Source organism: Mus musculus, chromosome 17, assembly GCF_000001635.26.
Source record: "Mus musculus strain C57BL/6J chromosome 17, GRCm38.p6 C57BL/6J".
Classification (NCBI taxonomy): Eukaryota; Metazoa; Chordata; class Mammalia; order Rodentia; family Muridae; genus Mus; species Mus musculus.
Window position 1 is genome coordinate 83,998,193 of NC_000083.6, and position 15,736 is coordinate 84,013,928.

Here is a 15,736-nt window from a genome sequence, read left to right on the forward strand (position 1 = left end):
CAAGTCTGGACTTAATGAACTTCACAAGCTAAGGCAACTCCAGGACCAGGATAGTGGGGGATGCAGTTGGCAGTGGAATGCCCCCACGGGGTCTTCTGAGCTCCCCTCACCTCCCAATGGCATTCCCCCTCAGGCCCTCAGAAGGTACTCCTTATGCCTAGCTGGGGTGTTTGCCTACGGCGAGGTGGCTCTGTCAATGAAGGACATCATAGACACCAGCATCTCTGTGCAGGGTGAACTGTGCCCACTGGTATGCCCATTGTCTCCTAATCTCCAGTCTTTAGTCCTAGAGGAAAAGCGAGGGGTGTGGAGGAGTCCCACGGGCCCCTCCAGCTCTCCTGGCACTCTGTTCACTCCCTACTTGTTCTGTCCTTGGAACTGAAGTCCCCCGACTTGCCAGGCAGAGCTGGCCTAGGCCATGCACCTGTGGTGCGCTGAAGGCTGGGCAGCAAGACATGGAAGCAGAGGGTGCCCAGTGCAGGAAGACCCTGGAAAGAGATGAGCACCATTAAGGTAAGATGTAGCAGACGGGACCCAGGCAGGAGGAGACCAGGATGACAAGGTAGGAAACTGACAGAGGTTCCTGAAGGAGGAAGAAGAGGAGGAAGGGAGGGAGGAAGAATTTTTAAGAACATTTCGAGGTGAGGCGGAAAACATAGAAGTTTGTGGGGCTAAGTGGTGGTGGGGCAGCCAGGGGGATTCTATGGCCCAGCACAAAGAAGACAACCGGTTTTGTAAGGAAGGGAGGAAGTGTTGGAACGTTAGAAGGGAGTGGCCGAGAGCTGTTATTGGAGGCAGGCACCTGTCTCTCCTCAACCCTGTGACAGACAGGTACGGAAACACCCTGAGCACCGCAGACCCTCATGCTACCAGCCTCACCCCGTGCAGCTCATAAAAGTGAAGCCGGAGCTCAAGAGCTTAACCCATCTCCCACCCACGTTCCCCCACCTCCAGAGCACCCTCCACCCTGGCGAGATAGCAGCCACCCACCCCACCTCTCTGCTGGAGTTGACAGGGTAATCAGTAACTGTTCACCAAGATGGTGTCTCAGCCAGACAGGGGGGCCTTTGTCTGATCCCAGCCCTGCTGGGAGCCCTCGCCTGGTCCTGAGTTTGCTCAGTATTAATCATTGACCAGCACCCAGGGTTACAGCCCCTCTGGAAGCTCTCAGGACTGGGGCCTTGGGTGTCCCACAGCTTCAGGCAAGGCGAGGCTGGAGTAGGGAAGGGACAAAGAGAAGGAGAGGGGAGGGCGCAGGCCCTGGGTGGGGCTCAAGGATATTCTACTACTACCTGTGCTTGCCCAGCCCGGCTTTCAGGAGAGGTCCCTTTCAGAAGGGACTGAAAATTCCCCCACTGGGCGCCTCGTCCTCTGGAGGAGTCAAAGAGGCAAATGCAATGTATGGATGAATGTTGCCCTCGAGGTGATGTGGAGCTCTCTGGAGACCCACATAGGTGTAGACCCCTCCTCTCGCCCCTAATGGAGACCAAGGAGTTAACTCACTATGTGCCAGAGGGACGAGGATGATGGTGAAGCTTGGCCAGGAGCAAGGAGGAAGGCATAAAGAGATACACATACCAAGAGCAGAGGTAGAGAGGGACACCTTCTATAGGAGCACACACTCCTGAACATGATCTCCGTTGACTAGCCTAATAGCTTATGCGCTAGGGGGCTGTTCTACGCCACGTTCACAAATTAGAAAAAGGAGACACAAGTCCATCACTTGTCCAGATCCCAGAGTTAGGAAAGATAGCAGTGACAGACTGTGTCCAGACCTAGGACCTTGGGCTGTGGTCAGATTAGAGGGACCCCCATACAGAAAGAGAGGGACCTTAAATACCTTCCAGGAGCAGAGAAGAGTTGAGCCCCTGGTGTAGGGATTGCCTTTGAAGGGGAGCAGGCAGGGATCGGGCTTCTTCAGGTATTGGAGACCTGGTTTAGATATTCCCCACAGAGAAGGAAGTCAGGTGAGCCGGCCCCTCAGCACCACAGAGGGGAAGCCCCACCAGCCCCCATATCCCCTTTGGCCTTACCCTGAGAAGTCAATATTGATGTTTTATGACCCAGGATAAGCACATGTTCTCTTCCCCCATGAAGGGTTATCTGGTTTGAAGGGTTAATGAGTGATCGCTCTGCTGGGGAGGGGAGGGGAGTGAGAAGAAAGCAGCTATTCAGCCTGAGGTCTGCGACTCAGCTTCCCCCAGCCCAGTGGGTCAGACCTGTTCTTTCTGCAGGGTGGAGGCCGGACCTTTGGGAATCTGAGGCTGAGTCCACGGGGTGTGTCTGGAGGACTGGTGCGTAGGATGTACCCAAGGAAGGTGTCCCCAGAACAAAGATTGCCCAGGGAAGGGGCTGGCAAGGCAGGTGTGTTTGGCATGTGGCTGCCATGGAGGGGGGGGGGGCATAGGAGAAACAAAAGTCAAAGTACAGAAGATTCATAGATGACTCCAGATGATGTGGGACCCTCTGGAGAGTCAGGGTATCAGAACTCAATATATGAGCCTATCCCACCTGTTACCCAGTATAGTTTTGGATAGGTGGCTTAATATCCCTAGGAACCAGGTGCCTTATCTTCCAGGTTGGTTCCAGAGACGAGATAAAATAGTATACTTAAATCAGGGAGAAAGCATAAAATAAATCTTTTTAAAAGAGAGGTAGAGATGTCTACAGGGAGGCTCAGTGGTTAAGAGTGTTGGCTGCTCTTCCAGAGGACCCGAGTTCAGTTCCCAGCACCCACATCAGAGGCTGCACAAACCACCTGTACCTCCAGCTCAGGGTATGTGACACCCCATCCTGACCTCCTCAGGCACCTGCACTCACATGTGCATACCCACGCTCAGGTGCACACCCATACACATAATTAAAATTATAGAGGGGGTTATAAAGTGACTTATTTAAAATGAACAGTTCTGTTGCCCAGGAAAACTCAGAAAGGGACCATTAGGGTTTGGCAAACCAAGGATTGAGGCCCCTGTCTACAGATGAGTTAGGATAAGACAATAAAAGCTCGTCTGTAAGGCACCTTCTAAGGACGTGATCTGTGACCTTGAACTTGACCTTCCATTCCTGCTGTCAGATTGCCATCCCCCAGGCCTGAACCTGATTCACCAACTGCTGGATGAGAGCCTTGCTGGTCTGGAACACTGAGGAGGACAGAGCAGGAACCTGTCGTCAGCTTAGAGAGGGGAGAAAGGAACAGGGCTGAGGGGAGGGCAGCGTGTTGGTCACTGGAGAAGCAGAGGCCTGAGAGAGGCACCCTAAGCCAGGAGAAGCACAGTGCCTAGGAGCAGCTGGGCAAAAGCAATTGCAGCCAACCCTGACTACTTGAGATCAGTCCCTGGGACCAACCTGGTCAAAGAGAAAAAGCAACTCTAGACCTCGACAACTCCCTGTGCTCTGACCTCGACAAATAAGCACACAATGTCTTCTTCAAAGCCCCTCTGGGATATTGGGGCATGGAAGATGAGCCACGCCTCTAGAGTCTAGAACTTGTCAAGGGTCAAGACAGTTTAGCTCTATAGAGAAACATGCCTGTCAAAGACCACAGGTGTTCACTCTTCGGGGCCTGAATTGTGGTTTGGGAAAATGGGAGATGAACACACATAGTCAAGCTGGGCCCACGGCTTGCCTGTAAATGAACAGAGGGGCACTCTGTGGCCCTCGCTCCTTAGACCATCCTCTTGAGGGGAGCCAGCCAGGGAGGGGTAGCCAGTGTTAACCCCTCACATCACTGTCCCCTCTGCTTTCACACTGTGTTGAACCAGCTGGTTTTCTGATGGGCACAGGGTGACCAAGAGTCCAGACAGCACTCCATGGTCCTCTTTTACCATAGATAGCCATTAAACAGTGCTGAAACCAGAGGGAGCTTGTCTTAGTCTGTTTAAGATGCTTTAACCAGACAGCTGAGTGTGGGCATGGTGGTGAATCTTGGTTGTCAACTTGACTCCATTTGGAGGCAACTGAGTGATAAGTGGGTGGGGGGGGGGCATGGTTGTGAGGGATTTGCTTGGTCAGGTTATATGAGATGGAATGGCCCACCCCAAATCTGAGTGACCAGATAAAAGGAGTTGTGGTAACCAGATAAAAGGAGGTCCAAGAGGAGAAGCTTGGCCTTCGTGCCGCCTTCTCATCGCTGTCAGCTCATCTATGGGTCTTACGCGTGCTCCGAGCACGTGCACCCCGTTGCCACATGCCTCCACCGACATGAGAATGCAGCTTCTTCAGCCTTGCAAACAGTGTACTGAAGACCAGTGGGTCTCCCGGGATCCTCCGGGCCTTCGGTGACCAACTGGGACTGCTTGAGGCATCCAGCTTTGTGCGCTGAGCATTGGGCCAGGAAGCAGGAGAGGAGAGGCCAAGCTTGCTCTTGTGTAACGAGGTAGGAACTAAGTCACCCTCACCAGACCAGTGCACTTCCAGAGATCAGGGTTATCCTTTCCTGAGAGTGGAGCCACCAGGACCGGAGTACTTCCTACGAGGTGCTACCTCTTAATGGTCCCGCCACCTCGGCACTGCCTCGGAGAGGAACAGGCTTCCGGCACACAAGCCCATTCATAGGGGCTCTGCCTCTGTGTCTTAGTACTCTGTAAAGGCCTTGCTTCTGAATACTATAACACTAAGTAGTAATTTTCCAACCTATTCAGAACAAAGCAGATATGAACTGAGGCAATGTACAGGACTTCTGGATTGGCCACTCCCATGACTTATCTCCCGGTCACTGGAATAAGAACTTGGGGGTGAACAGTGTGCCAGAAGACGAAAGTAACATCATAGGACCGTGGAGGGTCAAACCGTGCAACCCAGGGCCCTGACCATCATCGTATCTGCTCATATGTTCTCATGTCAGAGAGACAAGCCTCCATCTTGGTCAAATTGCTTCTCTGCCTGCTCTCCTGTTACAGCTGCCAAAATCTATTACATAACAAATTTAGAATACAGTCAGCAGTCTTTAGCCACAGAGTTCCACATGGGTGGACCCAGCCCATGTGAACTGAAAAATATTCAAGAAAAGAGTATCTGTACTGAGCACACAGAGACTTTTCTCGTTATTGTAGCCTCAAACCATTGATTAAACATGTATTTACCTAGCATTCACATCATGATAGGTACCATAAGTTATCCGGAGATAGTTTAAAGCATTTAAGGGGCTCAGGGCTAGGCAAAAATTATCCAGCTTTATGGTAGGGACTAGAGCATCTCCTCATGTTGTTATCCACGAGGGACAGGGAACCCATTCCATGTGGATGCTGAGAACAACTGTGCCTGAAAGCGTCTCACATGTCTACTATCCAGTATCCTAGCAGGCAGAGCAGGCCCAAACGTTATAGCCGGGAAGCTAGTAGTTCTGTGCTCTGACATAGGAGTTAGTGGAATTGTCATCTGGGACAGGGAATGGGCAGGAAGCTAACTTGCTCTTGGCCCTGTAACTAGAGAAGAATTTGGGAATTGGTGAGTAAGTCTCATTACTTCTTGCTGATTTCAACAAATTCCTTAAAAAAAAAAAAAAAAAAAGAACTTGGGTTAGAACTGGCTGGTCTGCAAGCCAAGGAGGATAGGGAATATACTTCTGCCAAGAAAGCTCACCTACTGGTTGCCAGACATCTGAGTTGACTGAGTCTGGCACGTTGGAGCCTCCGAGAACTCTGAAAGCCACATGCATCCAGGTCCCAAATGAAAGGCAGTGATCTAGGCTGACTCTCCACCACCAGGCTGGGTAGGAACTGTGCCCTGGGCCTTTCTCAGGCTTTTCCAGCTCGGAATTCTCCCCAGCACAATGGCAATCAACTCCGCAGCCAAGACCAGATTAAGGGCGTGTTCCCTTTTCACCTGAGCCCATTGTCTCAGATGGCCTGGAGATGGCGGGCCACTAAGCCCAGAGACGGGACTGGGAGGAGCCTGGGAGGGGCCTGGGCAGATCACCCAGAGAAAGTACAGCCAGAGTTGTTGGGCCCACAAACTCTGTCCAGACAAGACCTCTGGCTGTTCAGGGCCTGCTCTAGATGTGGTGACAGAGGGTGATGACCCAGTTAGAGCCTCCCAGAGGATAAAGCCACAGCCTGAGAAGGATGCTGGGCAGGGAATTACTTCCAGAAAAGTCGGAAGAACAAGGAGTCTTTAAGGCTTCTGAGCAGCTTGGTTTGGTTAATTACCATGGACTGGGGCTGTCTGCTGAGCCCCTGCTGTTTTGTTTTCCGAGTCAGGGTTGGTTTCAGTTGTGGTGTGTGGCTCTTCCGTCATGCTACCACACTGTCCCTCACTGTGTGCAGGAGGGGGCGGGGAGCACTCGCTCTTGTGTGCTGGTCTCCAGGCCACAGGTGGCAGCCAGCATCCAGCTGTGACTGAAGGGGTCAGTGCAGGATACTGGGCAGGTAGCATTTGTGTTTTGTGTGTGAGGTTAGCAGATATTGGGTGCCAAGGGGGCAGAGTGTGACAGATTGTCGATCACCCCAAGGTCTCCCTTCCCTCTCAAAGTAGCCTGACTTTTAGGAAAGCACATGACAATTTTAGTAAAGCTGCACTTCCCAGGTAACTTTGCAGGTGTTTGTGGTTGCTACTAAACTGTGGCCGAGAGATATGTAGAGCGCTGGTCTTCAAGTTTTAGATCACACCTTGCAAAAGAGGGATTCGATCCCCCTGCTCTTCGTTATTTTCTGATGGTGAGAAAGCCACACTGGACCGTGTGCAGGAAAGCAGGCCCCAGGGGAGGAAGGCACAGAGTCAGAAGTCAGAAGTTAGAAGAAGTTAGAAGAGGGTGCAGGGCTGAGCAGGCGCGCAGTTAGGACTTTAATGGGGGAAGGAAAGACATTTCACAGAGACCACTTGGTACAGTGTGGGTCTTTCCTAACAAAGACAGACATACCTTAATTACTGTGTGCGGTTAATAATCTCAGAGAGAGGACGCAGGTGCTGTACAAGTGCAGAGAGGAGCGGAGTTTGAGATCTGCCTGCTGGGACTGAAGGGTGGATAGGAGACCTTTGCAAGTGAATGTCTGAGAAGGGGAAGGGCAGGCTCTGAGTGGGCAAGCTGAGCAAACACTCGGGGTGGCAGGAGCACCTGGGGAGTGCTCCAGCGTGGGAGGCAGGCTGCGAAGGAGATGGGGCAGGGTGTGAAGGATCGTGGATGTCCTGTTAAGTTGAACTGGAAAGTAGCTTCTCTTTCTCTCTCTCTGTATCTCTGTGTCTCTATCTCTGTCTCTCTCTCCCTCCCTTTCTCCTCCCCCTCCCTTTCCCTCTCATTTTTAGAAATGCTGCGTAAGAAGGCGTTGTTGGATGGAGGGAAGAAGCAGATGTAGTGACTCGTGGTTTTCTGTTTTCCCCCAAAGAAGCAGAGGACTGTGTCCCTGGCTTTGGGCCTGACGCACAAACTTAGTGAGAACCAAGCACAAAATCACAACTCAGATAGGTAGCCGCGAGGATGCGCACAGTCCGTGCACACAAGTTTTTGAAGTAGTTCCTAGACAATCAAATAGGGCTCTAAAGTCACTAACTGTAAAAATATGGACATGTAATTGCAATGTCCTTGTCCTTATAGTCCTAGTAAAAATTATCGCTTGGAAGGTAGCCCCTACACAATTTTTTTTATCATCGTCATCATTTTGTGATTTTTAAAGGTATTTTCTTCATTTACATTTCAAATGCTATCCCAAAAGTCCCCCATAGCCTCCCCCCCCCCCACTCTCCTACCCATCCACTCCAGCTTCTTGGCCCTGGCATTCCCCTGTACTGAGGCATATAAAGATTGCAAGACCAAGGGGCCTCTTTCCAATGATGGCCGACTAGTGGATGGTCACAGTGATCCCCAGGCAGTCTGGCTCCCACACTGTCCCCACCTCTTCCACCCTCTTGCCCGTTTCTCCCCGTATTAGTACAGTTTCTCTGTGTGTGTCCGTTTCTCCCGTTATCCTGCAGTGGTCCATGCCTTAATTACTCGTCAATGTGGACAAAACACTTGGTAGAAGCAACTTAGAGGTTGAAACACGTATCTTGGCACGTGGTGTCAGAGGTTTGGGGTACATCACGGTTGCGAAGGAATGGCGGGCCCTGCTCCATCTGTGATGGTGGGAAGGTGCGCCTTCCATTCCATCCATCGTGGTGTGAGGACGGATGCGGCTCTTCATTTCACATCGTGACTGATGAGCAGAGAGCATACACTGGAACCAAAGCAGTCTAAACCGGTCTTAAACCCGAGCCGCGTGACCCGATTCCATCATCCAGGCCTCCTTTCCTAGGGGCTCTGTAGCACTCCGAACAGCACCAGGGGCAGAGACTACATGCTCGGTTATGGGCTCAAGGGGGAGGTTTCACATTGAACCCTAACAGTCCACAGGTGGAGGGCCACTGGAGGGGGCGTTTAAATGTAGTTCTGAGGGAATTTTCGTGTGAAAACCGTGGAGAGACGTAGAGCAGCCTCAGAGCCACCATTTGTTGTCCCTCTAAGAAAACGAAACAGGCACGCCATTCTCTTCAGGGTGCTGAGCTCTGAAGTCAGGACTCGTGTCCTCAAATGCGCCCCTATGTCATATGGGTCTCACCGACAGATGGAATGGATTTTATGGGCAATCATAAGCAGAGCTCAGCCAGCAGAAATCCCTGTGAACAGGGATCTCTGTGATTTAGAGAGTCCCTTCGTTATCAAGCAAGAAACACCAGGACTAGGAGCCGTAAGGTGGAGTGGGGCGGTGTGAGGGGGTGGAGTTCCCGTTAAATAGTCTCATAACACGCAGAGCAGATCGCAAACCACACAAAGATCACAAGGAAGCACCTGGAGGGGATGGCTGCCTTTTATCATGACTGTGGCAATGGATGCGTAAGCCTAGATCCCTGTGTCGTGGAATTCATTTGTGGTGGAAGATTGACCTCAGAGCATAGCAGCAGTCGCCATCTTCCTCAGAGTTGTTGTGACTACCACAGGCACCCCTCAACAAAAGCATGTCTGTTGATGTTCCCTCATAGAAAGAGGAAGGGTCATTAGACAGTCACCTGAGATTCCAGATGCCCCCTGCTGCATCCCCCTACCTTCTGCCCACATATAAATCTTATAGACCAGTGGTTCCCAGCCTCCCTGATGAGAACCACTGCTCCACTGTCGTTTAAAATATATTAACCATCACCAAAGGCAACTCTAGCGTGTCTGACAACTGCTAATGTCACTACTCCTGAATCTCAAACTGGACCCTAAAACTATTCTCTGAGGATCCAGCAGTCTGGGATAGACAGACAGGCCAGCGGAAGGCAGCCTAGTTGAAAGAGATAAAACTTCCGACCAAGGTTCTTTATAGAAGAATGATTTGGTCTGGGAATGGTGGTGCATGCTTGCAATCCCAGCTCTTGGGTGGGGGTGGGAGGTGCAGAGGCAAGAGAATCACAAGTTCAAGGCCTGCATGAGACCCTGTCATAAATACACATGAAAAGGGGACTTTTTTTTTTTTTTTTATGTCCTGAGCAGATGAGTCAGAAGCAGGAGGCAGTATCTGGGTAGAGCCTCCCACTCCGGTACCAAATATTCTTATTAAAAGGAACACTATTCTGTCTGTGACCGAGCTATTACATTCTCAATTTTTTTTTTTTAAACGAAGCCGTAGAGCAGCTGGAAAACCTGGCCCAGTTCAGTTTTACTCAGGGTCCAGGCCATCACTAAGAGACCTTAGGGGACAGAAGAGCATTATTGCTCTGTCCGTTTAATCAAGACATTACAGTAACCCCCACTGATCAACTACACAGTTGGATAGTGAGCATCTGTCTTTCCTAATGTCAAAATCTTATTCTTTACAAAATAATTTTGAAGATGTGAGTTTTTATATTTTTAGCCAACCGATTCAAAAAAAAAAAGTAAACCCTTATTTTGAAAACTTCCCAAGCTATTTACTTTAATTGTGGAGGGGGGGTGTGGTAGTTTAAATCATTAATTTTAGTTTTTTAATTTAAATTTGTTTCCCACTCTTGTTTTATGTGTGTGGGTATTTTGCTGGCCCCTGTCTGTGCGCTGTGTGTGTGAGTACTCCCAGAGGCCAGAAGGGGGCCTCCTGAGTCCCAGAGTTCCAGGCAGCCGCCATGCCTGCCCACGTGGAGCTGGGGATCCAGACCCTAGTGCCCACACTTGCACGGGGATAGTAAGCCTACTAAGCAATCTCCCCAGATCCCTGTACTGAACCAACAAGGGACAGTACATCGAGTTGCCGTGTGACCAAAGCACTTTCTGTCCAAGAGTGAGTAGAGGGTCTATCACCTCAAAGAGGGTCCTGTTGGCCCCTCCCACTTAAAAAAAAACAGCATCGTTTTTGAGAAAACTAACCATCCAGGTGCACACTAGGGTGTTGCTCAGCAGTGGGAGAGGCCATCCTCTGAACCTGCGTGAACAGGAAGTACCACACCCCCTCACGCCAAAGAGCCCGCCCCGCCCTGGAGCTCAGAACTCCCAGAGAACCTTGCATAGCTCAAGACAGTCTAAAACTGAGACGAAGAAGAGAATATTAAATCTATTAAATATCCAGGAAGTCTTTCTTGAGTTCTGGATTTTGTGCGACTGACAATACTTTCATGCATCAGGCAAAGGTCCCACTAGACACTTCTTGTTGAAGATGAAGACGCAGGCAAAGCGTAGGGCCCCAGCCCTGATGGCTTTAGAATTCAGGAAGCGGCAGGAAGCAGAGGTCAAAGGTCAGAAGAGGCTGAATTATGGGAGCAACCAAGATCAGATTCTCGGGAGCGTCTGGGCAGTGACCACTGTATGAAACCCTCCCCCACTCTGTCCGACTGGCTTCTAACTGTGGTGGCTGTGTAAGTACCTTCAGCCTGTGTCTATGTGAGTACACATGTGTTCACTAACTTGCTAACTCACACAATCTGCATTTCCACTGAAAGACCCATGGAAACATTCCTAAAAACATTTCTTCCGAGGAAGCTTGTCAGCCAGTTCTGTTCCCTGGCCCGCACCTTGGGAAGGCACCTGTTTGAGTACATATGTGCTCACGCATGCTCAAAAGCTCACGCATGCTCAGAAGCACATGCTTGCCTACGGTGGGTCAGACTCCGCGCTGGGTATGCACCCTTGGGCACAATTAACCACCCTCAGATACAGGTTGTCCGTTGGGCACAGAAAGGCAGCCCGTGGGTCTCACTTGGAGGGACATGAGACAGCCGGGGTCCCCTAGGCTCTGTGCCTCTCCAAGGCCAGTGTCTACCACAGCCAGAGCCAAACACACAGCTGCTGCCAGGACACAGGCTTCCATTGTGCCTCCTGGTCCAGGGGCACACAATGAAAGCTTGTTTCCTCCCGGGAGCCCGACACCATCCCTCTCCTTGATTCACTGCCTGGCAGCCTAGGCCAGGGAGCCCAGGGTCCTGTTTCAGAAAATTAGGGAGACTCCTCCAGGGTTGCACTCTGCTCAGGAAGTCCTAGGGGAACCCTGGTGTGATAGGGGTCCCCAGGGGAACTGGTGGTCTCCTCTGCTCTCTGGATAAGGACAGAGAAGCAGGGTGTGAGTTTGTCCTGCCCTTTAGAGATCATATCAGGCTAAGGCCTAGAGCAGACGTCCAGCTGGACCCACTGGGCCCACAGGAAGATCTCTGCTACCCGGGGCTGCCGTATTTTGCTGAGCTACCCTTTCCCCATGTGGTTGCAGGCTTGTACCACGCCTGGGAAGACAGTCTCATATCCCCATCCATTGGGATGTGGTACCACTCTGAGTGTGAGCTTTGGATGTACCGAGGCTACACCTCAAGATCATAGACAAAGTCATTAGGGTATTTTGGTGTCATTATTTTATTTGATTACCATTCAATACCACCTTGGGCTTGGGATGTTGTAACTCCAGTTGGTAGTGTCATTGCCTAACACGCACGAAGACCTGGGTTCCATCCCTGACACTGTATAACGCCAGGCACGACGGTGCACACCTGTGATCCCAGCACTGGGGAGGGGGAGGGAGGAAGATCAGAAGTTCAAAGCCATCCTTAGACAACACAGCTTGAGCGCCATGAGATTCTATCTCAGAACGAAAGTAAAGCAAACCAGTACCACCCCTCCTCCCACCCTGAACCCCACCCCCTGCAGCAGGAAATAGGTCATCCATCCCTTGGGTCTCTTGTCAGTATTCACAATGTGCTCATTAGGTACTCTGAGCATATGGGGACCAGACTTTCCTAGTCTTCTTCTCTCTAACACCTTTGCACAAATCTTATGTCCCAGGCAAACTAATTTTTCCTGCTTTCTTCCATATATATGGCTTTTCTTTCCTCAGTGGGGTTGGTTTTTTTTTTTTAATTATTCATGTGCAAAGTGACACCACTGACATTTATTGAGATAAGGGCATCAGAAAAATGCAAGATTTTTTTTTAATTATCATTATTGTATTACTGTTATTCAGTTTGCCTGCACTTTAAAAAAAATCATTTATGTGTGTTTTGTCAGCACATGTGTCTATGGGTTGTTTGTATTCTAGTGCTTGCAGAGGTCAGAAAAAGGTGTTGGCTCTCCAGGAACTGGAGTTACAAACCATCATGAGTCACCATGTGGGAACCTGAACCTGGGTTCTCTCTGCAAGAGCAGCCAGTGTCCTTAACCACTTAGCAGTCCTTCCAGCCCTTTGTCTGAAGTTTGAATTGAACTGGCAATCCTGTATTTTTGTTTGCTAATTTGGTGACCTTAATGAGCGCTTGCTGTGAGCAACACTCTGTATAGAGGGGGTGGCAGTGCCTGCTCTTGGGGTGTTCCCATATACAGGAGTTATCAGAAAGATCACCCCACCCCCAAAGAAGCGTGAGGCTCTTACAGGGGGAATTTCCAGGTAGCATGGGAGGGAAGGGGACACCAAGCTGGCTTTGGAAGGTCAGAAACGGCTTCTGTGATGAAGTTAACTTACTTGAATTAAGACTTTAAAACCTAAGTGGGGAAGCTGACCATAGCACAGGCCCATAGAATGTGAGCTCCCAGCCAGCCTGGCCTACATAGGGACAGTTTGTCTCAAATAAGTAACCGGGACATAATTCCACTGAGCAGTGTGACAGAGAAGCTATGGCACTATCTCAGGCTTGGATTTAGGAAGCTGTTTGCACTGTGGGATCAGTGGCACAGGACCACAGACACCGAGAGGAGCTACAGCAGAGATAGGCGCGTGAGATTAGACAGAGAAAGGAATCGGCAACAAAGCCACTCTGTGAGAACTGAGATAGGGAAGGACCCTCCATACAGGTTGGGTATTGGTTGTCAGTAGAGGCACGTGTCACCTTGGCTTTGTGCTGGGACCACCTTGCATCTCTTTCCCATTAGATGACTCCAAGCTGGGACCAAGCACGCCAACCCGTGACTTGGTCATGAGGAAAGGCACAGACCCGCCCGTGTGTGCTGCCTGTCAGTGATCCCCATTCGGACTGTGTGGAGCGGCTGGTGCTACATTTGTTCTTGCCCCGTTTGGTTTGGGTGTACCAGGGCAGCAAAGAAGGCATTGGACTTGGCCATCATCATTCAAAAGACCCAAGTTCAAAATCCAACTCTATCTCTTATCAGCTGGGGAACCTGCACTGAGTCACAAAGCCTCTCTGAGCCTGCGTTTCTCTCTGTGGAAAGTGAAGAACCGCTCACGTCACCTTAAACGTGAACAAGCCAATAGGTAAACTGAGCTAGTGCTAGGTTCGCAGGGTCATAACTGTACAAATGAGACGATGCATATATAAAATAATAGATAGGCACCCGGGCTCCAGAAGAGCTTGTTTTTCTTTCCCTCCAAACACCACACCTGTTATTCATTTAGCATAACAATAGCAGGGGCATTTATATGATGTGAACCGACCAGTTAAGGTTTTCTAACATGCTCCTAATTAAGAGAGGGACGGTAGGAGTCTTTTTCTACCCTCCCGTGTTTTTCCCATAATCTCATTTTCTGCTCCAAACTTGGAGACATGAAGACTTGTTCTCCACTGCTGGGTAGAATTGAAAGAAATACAAATCCTTGGGTAGAGTCGGGTATAGACACCAGTAAGTTTCCACTGATATTAGTAACTGTTGGAGGTTGTCATTTTGCCCCGTTCTGACTTAGGAGTGTCTGCATGGAGAGCGGAGAGGTGGCTCAGGTGTTAAGCCCATGTATGGGTCTTGCAGAGAACAGGAATTCAATTGCCAACACGCACATCAGTCGGCACACAGCTGATAGCCAAGGCCCTGGAGTTACAGCTGCATAGGAATCCAATGTCTCTGGCCAGCAGGGGCACCGGCATTCACATGTGCACAGACACATTCCCACGATTTAAAATAATAAAAATAAACCTAAAAGCCGGGCAGTGGTGACACACACCGTTAATCTCTGCATTCCAGAAGCAGAGGCAGGTGGATCTCTGAGGCCAGCCTGGTCTACAGAGTGAGTTCCAGGACAGCCAGGGCTACCCAGAGAAACCCTGTCCCTAAAAACCAAGAGGCAGGGAGGGGAGTGAAATAAGATTATCCTAAAAGAAAAGCAAAACTTCTCACTTCCAGGAACTGCTTTCCAAGTGCCTGGGCAGCCACCAGGCTCCATGGCTCTTGCTGGACCCGAGAGACTCCTCAGTCAGTCTCTGGAAGGTCCTTCAGTCCTTGCGCACTACTTTCTCCTGCCTCGGCCTGGCATACCTGGAAGGCCTCTGGTCTCAACTGAAGGTTGGGCCTCTTCAAAACTCATCTGTTAAAGCCGCAGACCCAAGATGGCTGGGCAGAGACTGGGCCTCCAAAGGAGTAACCGAGGTTAAATTGGGCCTTGTGTCCCTAGAAAGCAAATGGAGAGCCAAGAGAGACAGTGAGGAGTCCACTGGCTTCCAGCCTCCTCATCTACTGGGTCAGTTGTCAGCTTCATCTTGGGTTTCCCGAGCTTCTAGAACTGAGAGAAATAGCTATCTGCTGTTGAAGCCACCTGGGGTGTGGAATTTTGTTGTGGAGCAGAGCTGACTAAAACCTCCCTCTTTCTCCAGGTCCTTCATATGCCAAGAGCACCCACAAGGCAGATCCACGCCCACATGACTCCCATGGAGAAAGAAGGCTTGCGTTCACGCCTCAGCTCCTTCTAATCAGCCCTTCCCCACCTCCAGCTTCTTTCCCCATCTGCTCATCCTTGAATAGACATCTCTGCTCCCTCATTAGGGAGCAATAGAGTCAACAAGTTGACACTCTCTGGGAAGTTTTCACCCCTAACATGATCTACCAGGCTTTCTGTGGTAACAATGCAGCAGTGATATTAAATGGCACTCGTGGTTGCTGACTGGGATGGTTGCTCTGGATACTCGGTCCTCATAGTAAGGTGTGGACAGGTGTGAGAATGATGCCTTCCCGTTGTAGGCTGTGCTCTTTACACAATTTCCTTATTCTCTTCCTTTCCCCCCAGGGACCCACCCTAGGCTTCACCCCAGCATGGGGCCAGCCCATACTCCTCACTTGTCAGGGCAACTGGTCTAACCTTGTCAGCCCTGCAAATCACCAGAACGGATTCCCTCGGAGAGCACTGGGGGCCACCTCGCTGAGCTCTGTGTTCAACACCTGCTTCCCCTTCCCTTCTGATCCCCAGCATTCAGCCCCACGAACAGTCTCACATCCCCGTTTTACTGAGTATGGCTCGTGGAGACAAACTTCCTATGGAGAATCTGTAGAGAGAGAGAGAAGCTGGAAGACACAGTGGGTTCCTAGTAACCACATATCAGCCCCCTACCCCTGGCCCAGACTCGAGGGCTGCTTTACCTGTCCTACTTTAAAGTTGTCTTTCTCCATGTCCTACCCACT

The 15,736-nt window shown here is 50.5% G+C and overlaps 1 long non-coding RNA gene across 1 annotated transcript; it reads left to right on the forward strand.

The window, feature by feature from the left end:
- The first annotated feature begins 359 nt into the window (after positions 1 to 359).
- On the forward strand, positions 360 to 15,216 carry 8430430B14Rik (RIKEN cDNA 8430430B14 gene). The gene is made up of 2 exons (NR_130994.1): positions 360 to 513; positions 14,935 to 15,216. It is a non-coding gene; the product is annotated as an RIKEN cDNA 8430430B14 gene (long non-coding RNA).
- Positions 15,217 to 15,736: the final 520 nt, after the last annotated feature.